This window comes from Scyliorhinus canicula, chromosome 9, assembly GCF_902713615.1.
Source record: "Scyliorhinus canicula chromosome 9, sScyCan1.1, whole genome shotgun sequence".
Lineage (NCBI taxonomy): Eukaryota > Metazoa > Chordata > Chondrichthyes > Carcharhiniformes > Scyliorhinidae > Scyliorhinus > Scyliorhinus canicula.
This window is the reverse complement of record NC_052154.1, coordinates 61,937,669-61,950,698: the sequence shown is the minus strand read 5'-3', so window position 1 is coordinate 61,950,698 and position 13,030 is coordinate 61,937,669. Positions and strand designations below refer to the sequence as shown.

Below are 13,030 nucleotides of genomic sequence, written 5' to 3'. Positions count from 1 at the left end.
GAACGGCATCCTACGGTCCAGGAATCTCCCGGCCTCCAGCTGGCAGGAGGTCCTCCCCGACGCCCTTCACTCCATTCGGTCGCTCCTTTGCACTGCGACTAACGAACCCCCCCATGAACGTCTCTTTGCCTTCCCCAGGAAGTCCACCTCCGGGGTTTCGCTCCAACGTGGCTGGCATCTCCAGGACCCGTTCTATTCCGCAAGCACGTGCAGCTCCACAAGGCAGATCTGTTCATCGAGAGGGTACAGCTACTCCATGCAAAGTCGCAGTGTTCCTACGTGGCGTACCCCGAAGGCCGCCAAGACACAGTCTCCCTCAGGGACCTGGCGCCATCTCGGTCCCCACACACACACCCACTGATCACCACCCAGTGATCACCACCCACGCCCACTAATCACCACCCAGTGATCACCACCCACACCCACTGATCACCACCCAGTGATCACCACCCACACCCCGTGATCACCACCCAGTGATCACCACTCAGTGATCACCACCCACACCCCGTGATCACCACCCAGTGATCACCACCCATACCCACTGATCACCACCTAGTGATCACCACCCGGTGATCACCACCCACACCCACTGATCACCACCCACTGATCACCACCCACTGATCACCACCCAGTGATCACCACCCACTCCCACTGATCACCACCCACTGATCACCACCCACTGATCACCACCCACTGATCACCACCCACACCCACTGATCACCACCCAGTGATCACCACCCACTCCCACTGATCACCACCCAGTGATCATCACCCAGTGATCACCACCCACACCCACTGATCACCACCCACTGATCACCACCCACTGATCACCACCCACTGATCACCACCCACTGATCACCACCCACTGATCACTACCCACACCCATTGATCACCACCCAGTGATCACCACCCACACCCACTGATCACCACCCAGTGATCACCATCCACACCCAATGGTCACCACTCAGTGATCACCACCCAGTGATCACCACTCACTGATCACCACCCACACCCAGTGATCACCACCCAGTGATCACCACCCAGTGATCACCACTCACTGATCACCACCCACACCCAGTGATCACCACCCAGTGATCACCACTCACTGATCACCACCCACACCCAGTGATCACCACCCAGTGATCACCACGAAGTGATCACCACCCAGTGATCACCATGAAGTGATCACCACCCACACCCACTGATCACCACCCAGTGATCACCACCCACACCCATTGATCACCACCCAAAATATCCATGTGTCTGGTTCTACCTGTTCTGATTCCACAGCGGTGTTAGCAGGCAGTGTTCTGACAGCTGTACCCTCACAGTGTATTCATACAACATAGAACATTACATCACTGTACAGGCCCTTCGAAGGGCCCTCGATGTTGCGCCGACCTGTGTAACCACTCTAAAGCCCAGCTACACTATTCCCTTATCATCCATATGTTTATCAAGTGTTCCAGAAATGTCCCAGACATTAATACAACCTATTTGGAGCATTGGAGAGGGAATGATCCTTTGCAAAACAAAGGCACTGCAAATGCCACACAGAAAGGTATTCAGTTTTATCCAGAGCTACCGCTCACACCCTTGACCACAGAAGATATACGTGCAGACCAAACAATTAAATGACAGGAGAACAAACAAATTACGTTTGAGTTTGAATGAATCACCTAAAGTAATGGTTCTGTATCATAATGTCGTGACTGGGGTGTTTCTCAATATATTTATCTGAAAATAATTGCTTTGATTCAACAGAATATTCAAACTAGTTTTTCCTCTCATTGGATTTACCAGTATCAGTAATAGAACAAAGAACAAAGAAAAGTACAGCACAGGAACAGGCCCTTCGGCCCTCCAAGCCCATGCCGACCATGCTGCCCAACTAAACTACAATCTTCTACACTTCCTGGGTCCGTATCGCTCTATTCCCATCCTGTTCATATATTTGTCAAGATGCCCCTTAAACGTCACTAACGTCCCTGCTTCCACCACCTCCTCCGGCAGCGAGTTCCAGGCACCCACTACCCTCTGTGTAAAAAACTTGCCTCATGCATCTACTCTAAACTTTGTCCCTCGCACCTTAAACCTATGCCCCCTAGTAATTGACCCCTCTACCCTGGGGAAAAGCCTCTGACTATCCACTCTGTCTATGCGCCTCATAATTTTGTAGACCTCTATCAGGTCGCCCCTCATCCTCCATCGTTCCAGTGAGAACAAACCGAGTTTATTCAACCGCTCCTCATAGCTAATGCCTGCCATACGAGGCAACATCCTGGTAAATCTCTTCTGCACCCTCTCTAAATCCTCCACATCCTTCTGGTAGTGTGGCGACCAGAATTGAACACTATACTCCACGTGTGGCCTAACTAAGGTTCTGTACAGCTGCAACATGACTTGTCAATTCTTCTACTCAATGCCCCGGCCAATGAAGGCAAGAATGCCGTATGCCTTCTTGACTACCTTCCCCACCTGTGTTGCCCCTTTCAGTGACCTGTGGACCTGTACACCTAGATCTCTCTGACTTTCAATACTCTTGAGAGTTCTACCATTCACTGTATATTCCCAACCTACATTAGACCTTCCAAAATGCATTACCTCACATTTATCCGGATTAAACTCCATCTGAAATGAAAATCGCTTATTATCACAAGTAGGCTTCAAATTAAGTTTCTGTGAAAAGCCCCAGTCGCCACATTACAGCACCTGTTCAGGGAGGCTGGTATGGGAATTGAACCGTGCTGCTGGCTTGTCTTGGTCTGCTTTCAAAACCAGCGATTTAGTCCTGTGCTAAGTGAGATTTCAGGGTTTCACTGCAATATGGCTTACCAATGTGTACCTGTTAAGCATAAAGACAAAATACTGTGTGTGCTGGAATTCTGAAACGAAACGAAACATTATGGAAGCATTCAACAGGTGAAATGCCAATTTCCAACCTTATCACCTGACTAATGGAATTTCCTGTTCTTGTCCATAGGCGGGAGAAGATATGAGGTTCAAACACTCGGTAAAAGGATCCTCAGTTATGTCCAGGTAAAGCACAAATCAGCTACTGGGGAAATTTGGGTTTTTGAGAGTAAAAAGGGTTTATAAATGCTTACTGGTTTTGAACTTTTGAGGCATTGCATTTGTAATAGCTCGCACGGGGCTACAGGGTGAGAATGATTATCTTCCCCATGGCCCTTGCAGAGTACGAGCTCCCCACTAGGGGTGGGGGATCCGTGTTAACCTCTGTATATAAAGTTGGCCAGAAAGGCACAGACCATAGAGGAACCCAATAAATAAAACTATGTTTCTTTATTTTACTCGATTTGGACTCCCCGCATCCTCATTAAACTGGCGATGAGGAGTAAAAAGATTTGGTGTCGACTCTGCAACCTACTTGGCTGAGCCATCTCCCTGATTTTCTGGACCCGGGTTTGGATTTACTTGACTCCCCATGCCTCTGTTCGGGTAGTTAGAATCATTTCACGCCGGTGTTGAAGACGGGAACCAGTTTGTAGAAAGGATGCGTTACTTCTACTGGGCTAAAAACATCACAGAGAACGAGTGTCAGACCTGCGGGGTGCACACTTTCAGGGTGATCCGGAGTCTCACATACCCGGCAGCGCCAGATACGCAATCATTCAGCCAACCCGTGGCACTTGTGGCACAGCTCTTTAACCCGACCCTGTTAGTAATCGTTCAAAGATATCAGTTTAATACGACAGAGAGGTCCCCTGGTTAGTCCGTCACCGAGTTCGTATCGCGGCTATGGAGGATAGCCAAGGTTTGTGAGTAAGGAACTGCTTTAAACAATATGCGCCGCAATCATTTGGTCAGCGGTATAAATAATATGGAAACATAGAAAAAAGATGTAGGTGAAATCTCCCTGACCCTCCAGCAGGCGCTGCAGATTTCCTTGTCCTGGGAAAGTGTGGAATGCGACATCCAAGAGAAACAAGAAATGGAGGTAAAGGTTTTGAGGCATCACCCCTCACGTGGTACCCCCATGGCCCGGACTGAACACCACAGCAACTCAGGCCTCTAGGCGAAGAGTCGGCCTCCGTCACCGGACTCGGCTGAAGGCGCTACCGGCCTGCGTGTGACGTGTGGGCACCGGTTCAGGTGTACTCGCAGGTAGCAGTGCTCCATGTACCCTGGTCAAGGTAGGCATCTGGATGACCCAGAAGAGGCCGAGATTGAGGGTGAGATGCAGCTGAATTGTTTGGCATCGCCCCATATGGTCCCTATTCGCTGTTCGATTCAGGTGAATAGCCATATGTTCCAAATGGAGTTGGATACGGGAGCTGCCGTTTCTGTGGTGACATAGAGCCCCTTTAATCTGATAAAATGAGATATGCATACTTTGGTTGACACAGCAGCTTGTTTGGCCACTTGTACAGGGGGGTGGGGGGAACAACTGAATATTGTGGGTTCCACCCTTGCTCAGGTAGTTTATGGACCCAATCAGTTTGCCTTCTACTCATTGTTGTGCAAGGAAGTGGCCTGAGCCTGTTGGGCCACGACTAGTGAAACCAGCTGCAGTTGGATTGGCAATATGTCCTCCAAGTGGGATCTGGTGGTCTGTGTGACATACTGAGCAAGTTCCTGGAGGCTTTCCAACCTGGCTTGGATACCATTAAAGGGGCTGTAGCCAAGATCCAGGTGGACGCAAAGGCCCAACCCGATATTTCTGTGACCGCCCAGTCCCTCTGCTTTATTGGAGAAAATCGAGACCAATCGTCGTTTGGAGAGTTTGAGCATCATTAGGCCTGTGCACTTCGCCGATTGGGAAGCGGTGGTGGACCCCGGAATTATGCTTTGCTCTTTTCTTGGACTAGTAAATTACTATGGGCAATTTATTCCATATCTGACAACCATCATGGCCCCCTTCACGTGCTCCTCAAGAAGCACCATCCATGTGAATGGAGCAAGGCCCAGGATGAGGTGTTTAAGAAGGTGAAACGGCGATTGTCCTCTTCCGGGGTATTGACACATTTCAACCCTTCAAAACTATTGCATGTCATGTGCGATGCCTTGCCATTTGGGATTCGGGCAGTCCTGTCTCATCAGAAGAGTGATGGCCGTGAACGTCCGATCGCCTTTGCCTCCTGGATGGTGGCTGCGATTGAGATAAAATATGCCCAAATAGAAAAGGAAGACCTGCCAGTCGTATTTGGCGTAAAATGGTTTCATCAGTACGACTATGGCCACTATTTCTTTATCGTCCTGGATCACAAGCCGTTGCTGGGTCTCTTCCTTGAAGATAAGGTGATCTCGCCATTGAGCCATTGAGCCTGCAAAGATTCAGCCCTGGGCTTTTTTATCGGCTGCTTACGAATACTCTTTCCAGCACTGCCCAGGGATCCAGATTGCGCATGCTGATGCGCTGAGCTGTCTTTCCCTCCCCTGCAGACCGAATCCACAAACCCCCCAGCAGCGGACGAGTCATGGCCCTGAATTTTATGGACTTCTTGTCCGTAACTGCATTGTGCATTCATGACTGGACGCAGACCAACCCCGACTTTGCTGAGGTGCAGCATCTGGTGCTATACAGTGGCCCGCATTGACAGCTACCAGGGGACTGGAAAGCTTTTGCCTCCATGTTTTCAGAGCTGACTGTAGATGATGGCATCCTCCTGTGGTGCACGGGGGTTGTTGCTCCAACGAAGGATCAGGCAGCTGTGTTGAAGGATCTTCACAACGGGCACCCTGAAGTGTCCAAACCGAAGATGCTGGCGAGAAGCAAAGTCTGGTTGCTGGGTTTGGACATGGATATCAAGGAGTATTGTGTGCAGTTTTGGTCTCCTTCTCTGAGGAAGGATGTTCTTGCTCTCGAGGGAGTGCAGAGAAGTTTTACCAGACTGATTCCAGGGATGGCGGGACTGTCATATGAGGAGAGATTGATTAGGTTTGGATTGTTCTCGCTGGAGTTCAGAAGAATGAGGAGGGATCTCATAGAGATTTATAAAATTCTTACAGGACTAGACAGGGTAGATGCAGGGAAGATGTTACCAATGATGGGTGTGTCCAGAACCAGGGGTCACGGTCTGAGGATTTAGGGTAAACCATTTCAGACAGAGATAAGGAGACATTTCTTCACCCAAAGAGTGGTGAGCCTGTGGAATTCATTACCACAGGAAGTAGTTGATGCTAAAACCTTGAAAATATTCAAGAGGCTATATATGGATATAGCACTTGGGGCGAATGGGATCAAAGGCTATGGGGAGAAAGCAGGATTAGACTATTGAGTTGGATGATCAGCCATGACCGTGATGAATGGCGGAGCAGGCTCCAAGGGCCAAAAGGCCTCCTCCTGCTCCTATCTTCTATGTATCTATGTGTTGCCCCAACAATGCTACATCTCTCAAAAACGGCAGAAGCTTTCTCCCGCAGCACCCCTGCACGCTTTGGAGTGGCCAGAATGTCCCAGGGCTCCAGTGCACGGCGCTTTCGCCAGTCCATTCCTGGGTTCGATGCCCCATGTCCTGGTGGATGCCCAAACTGGCTGGAGGTTCACAGGATGGTGACGAGGGCACCCTCCTGGGCGACCATCCAGCAATTGTGCACTTCTTTCTCCACCCACAAAATCCCTGAGGTACTCGAGTGAAGAGTTTTCCACTTTTGTGAAAATCAAGGGGATTTGCCATGTCCGCACTGCCCCACACCATCCGGCATCGAATGGTTTGGCAGAGAGGCCACTGCAAATGGTTAAACCGGAGCTCAAGAAACAGATTTCGGGCTTGATGGACACCAGGCTGGCAAGAGTTTTGTTTTCCTATCACAATGTCACAAGCAGTAACTAGGGTGGCCCCTATTGAGATGTGAATGGGCTGTAGGTTTCATACACGACTGAGTTTGATTGTCCCGGACATTGGAGCGAAAGTGTGCCGTAACCAAGACATACAAGGGCGTTGCCCAGTTCAGCGTCAATCTCTTCAACGTTTGTAACTTCAGCGGTGTGCTCACTGGCTCTCTCGAATTATCGTCCACCAAACCAGAACAGTCTGTTACCAAGTTCGAGTCCGGAGCAACTGATGTTACGGCATTTGCATCACATTCACTCGCGGAGGTTCGTCCCTCGTGAGGTTCCTCGAAGGAAACCTGTCCAGGATCCTCCGCCTCCATTGCCGAACCAGTCTGCTGGGACGTCTCCAGTCTCTCTCCCCGCCAACATGCCTGACATTGTATGTTCTGACTCTGAAATGAAGACGCAGACATCAGAGGTCTCAGACACCGATCAGCCGTCTCCTGTCGATGGTTTGCAATGGCGTTCTTGCCGCAGACAACATTCGCTAGAAAGGTATCCGCCGATCTGGCGCATCAGCTCAATGACGATTTGCCAGGGCCGAAAAGATTCCGAGGTTCTCTGCCTGCTCCTCCTTCTCATCTCATCGGTTGTCAAGAGAATCTTCGGACTTTGGGGATGAAATGTAATACAGTAGCTTGCATGCGGCCTACCCGGTGGGAATGATTAACTTCCCCATGGTCTTTGTGGAGTACGAACTCCCCTAAGGCATCGATTAGAACAGGAACCCAGTAGGGGCCTAGTGGGTAGTGTATATACCATGCTGTAAATAATACTACGTTTCTTTATTTTACTTGGTGTGGACTCCCTGTGTCCTTATTGAGCATCCGTTCTTTATGGGGGCCCTTCTTGGTATCGAAAACAGGCAGGACCAGGGGGAAGGTGCAAATGGACAGGAATATGCTCCCAACAGAGTTGCTGGGCCCAGAACAATGTATCCGGAGTTCCCAAAGGAAGGTTACTTAAAAAGGTCCTGATTCTTCAGGGAGGCAATGACAAGGTGCCTTAACCCTCGGGGACGTCACTGCATCAGGACTATGAGATTCCCCGTGACCTCCATTGATTATTAGCATCCCCGGTAACAAGGGGGCGGGGCTTCTCTTTGAAGTGGGTACTGTATAAAAACCCCGACCTGGGTGCAGGCTGGGGAGGGAGACCCTTCAGGGTGGGGAGATCTTGCATATCGTAAATAAAATCTTTGTTTTCTACCTGCTTGGTCAATGCGTGCTACTTTAGCGGATTCTACGCAAAGGTATGTCACATCCTCTGAGAAGTAACGTTTGGCCAGTAATACATTATACAAGTGTGTGCCCAGTTTCCTGCCAGCTACTATGATGTTGTGCTGTTACATTAAGTGACTATTGAAACATGCACCTTCCCTTTTAATTGTTGTTGATAACACACACGTGGTAATGGGTAGTGATTGCCCCTCCTGCCTGCCAATCAACCGGTGGGCAGCGCCAGTGCTGTGCCTCGGCTAGCCAGATGGAGCCGAGCCCATAACTATCTCAGTGAGCGTCCCTAATAAAGTTTATGTTTGTTTGCAACAATCTGGCTCCTGCCTCAAGCTATCACAAGGCAGCAGTAGCGTATCCCCTTCCTTCTAATTATCGAGCCGCCCTCTGGGGGAATGTGTTTGAAGCTGGCAGCTCAACTCACTCATTAAGAATTGGGACAACCCCAGAATTTAGACAGGTCCCCGTCAGCAATCCTCACTCTCACCTCACCCACCTCTTCCTAGTGGACCCACATTGATCCCACCCTGTAAAAACTGCTGAGAAGTCAGCCCGTCGACCACAGCTTCTACTTTTAGAAAGCAGTTCACATTTATTTTATGCCTGAAACTTTCATTTTGTCGGAGCCAATTCATTCGCAATTCCCACACTTACTGCACCATTATTGACTCATCATGGCAGGTTGGTGACTCTCAATTGACGATGAATCTGGTCAAAAAGTCAAAAGAAAACAACATGACTCCAATTACCTAAAGGTGGGTCGGTCTGCTGACCGTATAATTGGGCGGAGTAGGAGGATTCACAGTGTGTGGGGAGTGAGGACAGGAGGTGCTAAATTCAGCGCGTCTGAGAAAGAATCACAATGACTGGAACACAGCTAATTGCTGTGAGTCAAATGGAGCAATTGCCCCACCCACCCATATCAACAACACATTCACACGGCCTCAGCACATGTATGAACTGCACAGTTGAACATGTACAGGTGTTATAAAGCATCACGTTTGCCACTGCAACTGTAGAAATGGAAGGTGGCTTAAATTCTTTACTTTGAAAAGTTGTACAAATAGATCTGCTTTGCATCACACCAATTGGCAGATTTTGCCAACTGCATTGACAGGGGTGTAGCCTGAGAAATAAAGCATTTATGCTGTAATCACAGCATCCATTCAACACGATATGTCACTGAGTCATTCAACTACAAGTCTGATGCTATCTTAACCATTGAGTCTCTATTTAATTTATCGGATAGTAAAGCCCATTTTATTTGTTGGAGAGAGATTGCACAGAATGCTTCACACAGAAGGTCCAACGGTACAAGCCTGGACACCCAGCATCAGAGATCAGCTCCAACCAGTTGCTCAAATTCCCACTGTGACTGGGATTCACGTTTACCTGCATGAGTTTCGCAAACAGTTACCTGAATCTGCAGCCTTGTATGGAAGTGCTCCACAATGGAGGAATGAATGTAAGACCCAGACCCGTCTAGTAGAAGCATCCCTCTGCTGGTTGGTCAGAAAATTTGTTGAGAGTAGCCGTGGGCAGAACTAGACTTCTCTCCTAACTGAGAGAGAAGCAAGTGGAAAGGTCTGTGATCTAAAAGCAGCAATTCATCAACAGAAAACATACCTTCTATAGAAAACGTTTTCAGGGCAGCGCAGTAGTTAGCACTGCAGCTTCACGGCACCGAGGACCTGGGTTCAATCCCGGCCCTGGGTCACTGTCCGTGTGGAGTTTGCATATTCTCCCCGTGTCTGCATGGATCTCATCCCTACAACCCAAAGGGATGTGTGGGTAGGTGGATTGGCCACGTGAAATTGCCCCATATATGGAAAAAAATAATTTGGTACTCTAAATTTATTTTAAAAATGAAAACGTTTTGATCTTGGTCTAAATAACACCAGGCTTCTAATTGTGAGGAGCTCCAAAAATATATAACGGATGTGCAATGAAGATGCCTTAACGTTCTTAAAACAGCTGAGAATCAACTTAACCATGAACGATTTTCGGAAGTTTATAAATCCAGTTAAACAAAATGGTTCATTTACCAACCAGGGGCGGCATTCTCCCCTACCCGACGGAGCGGGGGGTCCCGGCGGAGCTGAGTGGCGCCAACCACTCCGGCGTCGGGCCTCCCCAAAGGTGCGGAATTTTCCGCACCTTTGGGGGCTAGGCCCCCACCGGAGCGGTTGGCACCACGCCGACTGGCACCAAAACCGGCACCAGCGGCTTTTGACGCCCGCCGTCCGGCGCCGGGGCTGGCCGAAAGGCCTTCGCCGGTTTGCGCATGCGTGCTGGGGGATTCTCTTCTGCCTCCGCCATGGTGGAGGCCGTGGCGGCGGCGGAAGAGAAAGAGTGCCCCGACAGCACTGGCCCGCCCGCCGATCGGTGGGCCCCGATCGCGGGCCTGGCCACCGTGGGGGCACCCCCCGGGGTCCAATCGCCCCGCGCCCCCCCCCAGGACCCCGGAGGCCCGCTCGTGCCACCGATGCCGCCGCCACCAGAGGTGGTTCATACCTCGGCGGTGGGAGAGGCCTCCCAGCGGCGGGACTTCGGCCCATCGCAGGCCGGAGATCGGCGTGGAGTGATTCCCGCCCCCGCCAATTCCCGGGTGGCGGAGAATTTCTGCCACGGCGGGGGTGGGATTTTCGGTGGTCCCGGGTGATTCTCCGACCCTGCGTGGGGTCGGAGAATTTCGCCCCAGAGCACAGTTCCTAATGGTAGCTTTTATATTGTCTTATTCATTTAGGTGCAGCAGTCAATATAATAATGCCTTAGCATGGAGAATATTTGAAAACCAAAGTCCTCAAGGTATAGTTGGAATCATTAAGACACATAGATTCATAGAATTTACAGTGCAGAAGGAGGCCATTCGGCCTATCGAGTCTGCACCGGCTCTTGGAAAGAGCATCCTACCCAACCGCAAACCTCCACCCTATCCCCATAACCCAGTAACCCCACCCAATACTAAGGGCAATTTTGGATACTAAGGGCAATTTAGCATGGCCAATCCACCAAACCTGCGCATCTTTGGATTGTGGGAGGAAACCAGAGCACCCGGAGGAAACCCACGCAGACACGGGGAGAACATGCAGACTCCGCCCAGACAGTGACCCAAGCTGGGAATCGAACCTGGGCCCCTGGAGCTGTGAAGCAATAGTGCTAATCACTATGCTACCGTGCTGCCCACAAATGAAATAAAGCTGAAATAAATAAATAACCGCAGTAAGTCTCACTAGAAATCCATTAGAAATAGGAGCAGGATTAGGCCATTTGGTCCCTTGTGTCTAATTTGCATTTAATAATGATTTTCTACATTAACTCCAATCCCCATTCTATCCTGCCCCCCCCCCCCATGCTCATGTTCTGCCCCTCATACCCCAATCCTCCTCCCCCATATCCCTAGATTTCCTTATACCCCTAAAATCTACCATTCTTATTGTTTTGAATATACTCAACAATTGAGGGTTCAGAGCCCTCAGGAGTAGAGAATTCGAAAGAATCTCAATCATCTGAGTGAAGAATGTCTCTTTATGTCAGCCTCCTGTGCCAAGTCCAGTACTGGACTCCTCCGCGTGTTGTACCAAGATCCACACACGTGCTCAACTGCAAGCAGCCATGTCGAAGAATTTAGGTACACCTCTCCGACAGAGAGGGCAGCAGAGAGGGCTCTACAATACCCCGCTCAGTGAAGTTGAATGCAAAAATTCTGACAGGCTTTCCAATGTACAAAGGAATTCACTGTAGATACCCAGCACATTCTTCTGTAGTCTGCTCCATTGACTTTCTCATTCGGGGGCAGAACTCGTGCACAACCTCACCCTCCAACCAGCTGGCATCTGTGCCGCTTTTGTTCCCTGCCCTGGCTTGCACTGGTGTTCTTGGCTCACCATGTGCAGATCTCACCTCCAGAGAACTCTCTGAATGACATTGTGTCAGGGTCTGAGCTCATGACTGTGAGAATGAGTGATGGTGTTGGTTCAACATCTCTGCCTTTCTGCTCTTCCACCTCTTTACTTTCCACCGTGATCTGGAAAGTGAAAGACACAAGGATAAGTTTGTGCTGAGGGGAGGAGGGGGAAAGCAAAGAGGTGCATGTTTACACCATCTACAGCTTGGGATTCGAAAGAGATGGCGGGATGTGAGGGAAGTGGGTTGTGAGAAGGAAGATATTGTCTTGGGAATGTCACTTAAAGAAATGTTTGCCTTCTCAAGTGGCTGCAGTGATGTCATTGCGTGGGTGGAGCTGGGCTCTGGCTCTGCTTTTTACCTTCGTTTTGAGCTGGAAGCTGTTTTTGGCTCTGAGTTTTACTTTCGGTTTTCAGTTGGGGAGCTGCATCCAAACCAAGAAGGGTATATTTTTGGTCCCTCTCTCTCTGCATGCTAAAGAATGTCTCCAGATCACTTGATAATTTCAAAGTAATACCTGTTTCTGTAAGGAATGCAAACCTACTGTTTTTGTAGGGAAAAAAGGATATTTAGCTAATGGATGTTGTTAGGAAAATTACTGAGGGTTACCTATTGAGTATTGTATCTTTGGCAGGGTATCTGTGTTGGTAGTTGATAAGATGGTTACTGTGTGTTTATAAAATGTTAACTGGATTCATAGAATAAACATTGTTTTGTTTAAAAATACTTAAGATCTTTGTTGCCTAACACCTGGAAATTGGGCCCTTGTGCTCCTCATAACCAAAATCTATTAAACGTTATGGGTCAGGTGAACTCAATGGTGTTCTCTAAACCCTAACCCATGACAAATTGGGGGCTCGTGGGATAAAAGTCTATCAAGGCACCGAGGTTGGTGCCTGCCACGACCGGGGCGCTGGGATCTCTGGCTGAATTGTGGTTTGCCTTACCTCTGGGCCCTACAACACATGACCCACAATGTCCTGGCTCTCCCTTTATGGACGCTGGGAGGTATCTCGTCAGGACGATTCAGTCTTTGAATAACAGGCTGGACTTCAAAACCATTCAGTCCAGGGCAGGGTATCGGTCTTGGGGG

General features: G+C 49.5%; 1 long non-coding RNA gene across 1 annotated transcript in view; it reads right to left on the bottom strand.

Annotated features, from left to right (window-relative positions):
• The window catches only part of LOC119970974, a 28,384-nt gene extending 26,970 nt beyond the window's left edge, over positions 1 to 1,414 (bottom strand). The window contains exon 1 of the long non-coding RNA XR_005461707.1: positions 1,274 to 1,414. This is a non-coding gene — a long non-coding RNA (uncharacterized LOC119970974). The remainder of the gene's footprint in view (positions 1 to 1,273) is intronic.
• Positions 1,415 to 13,030: the final 11,616 nt, after the last annotated feature.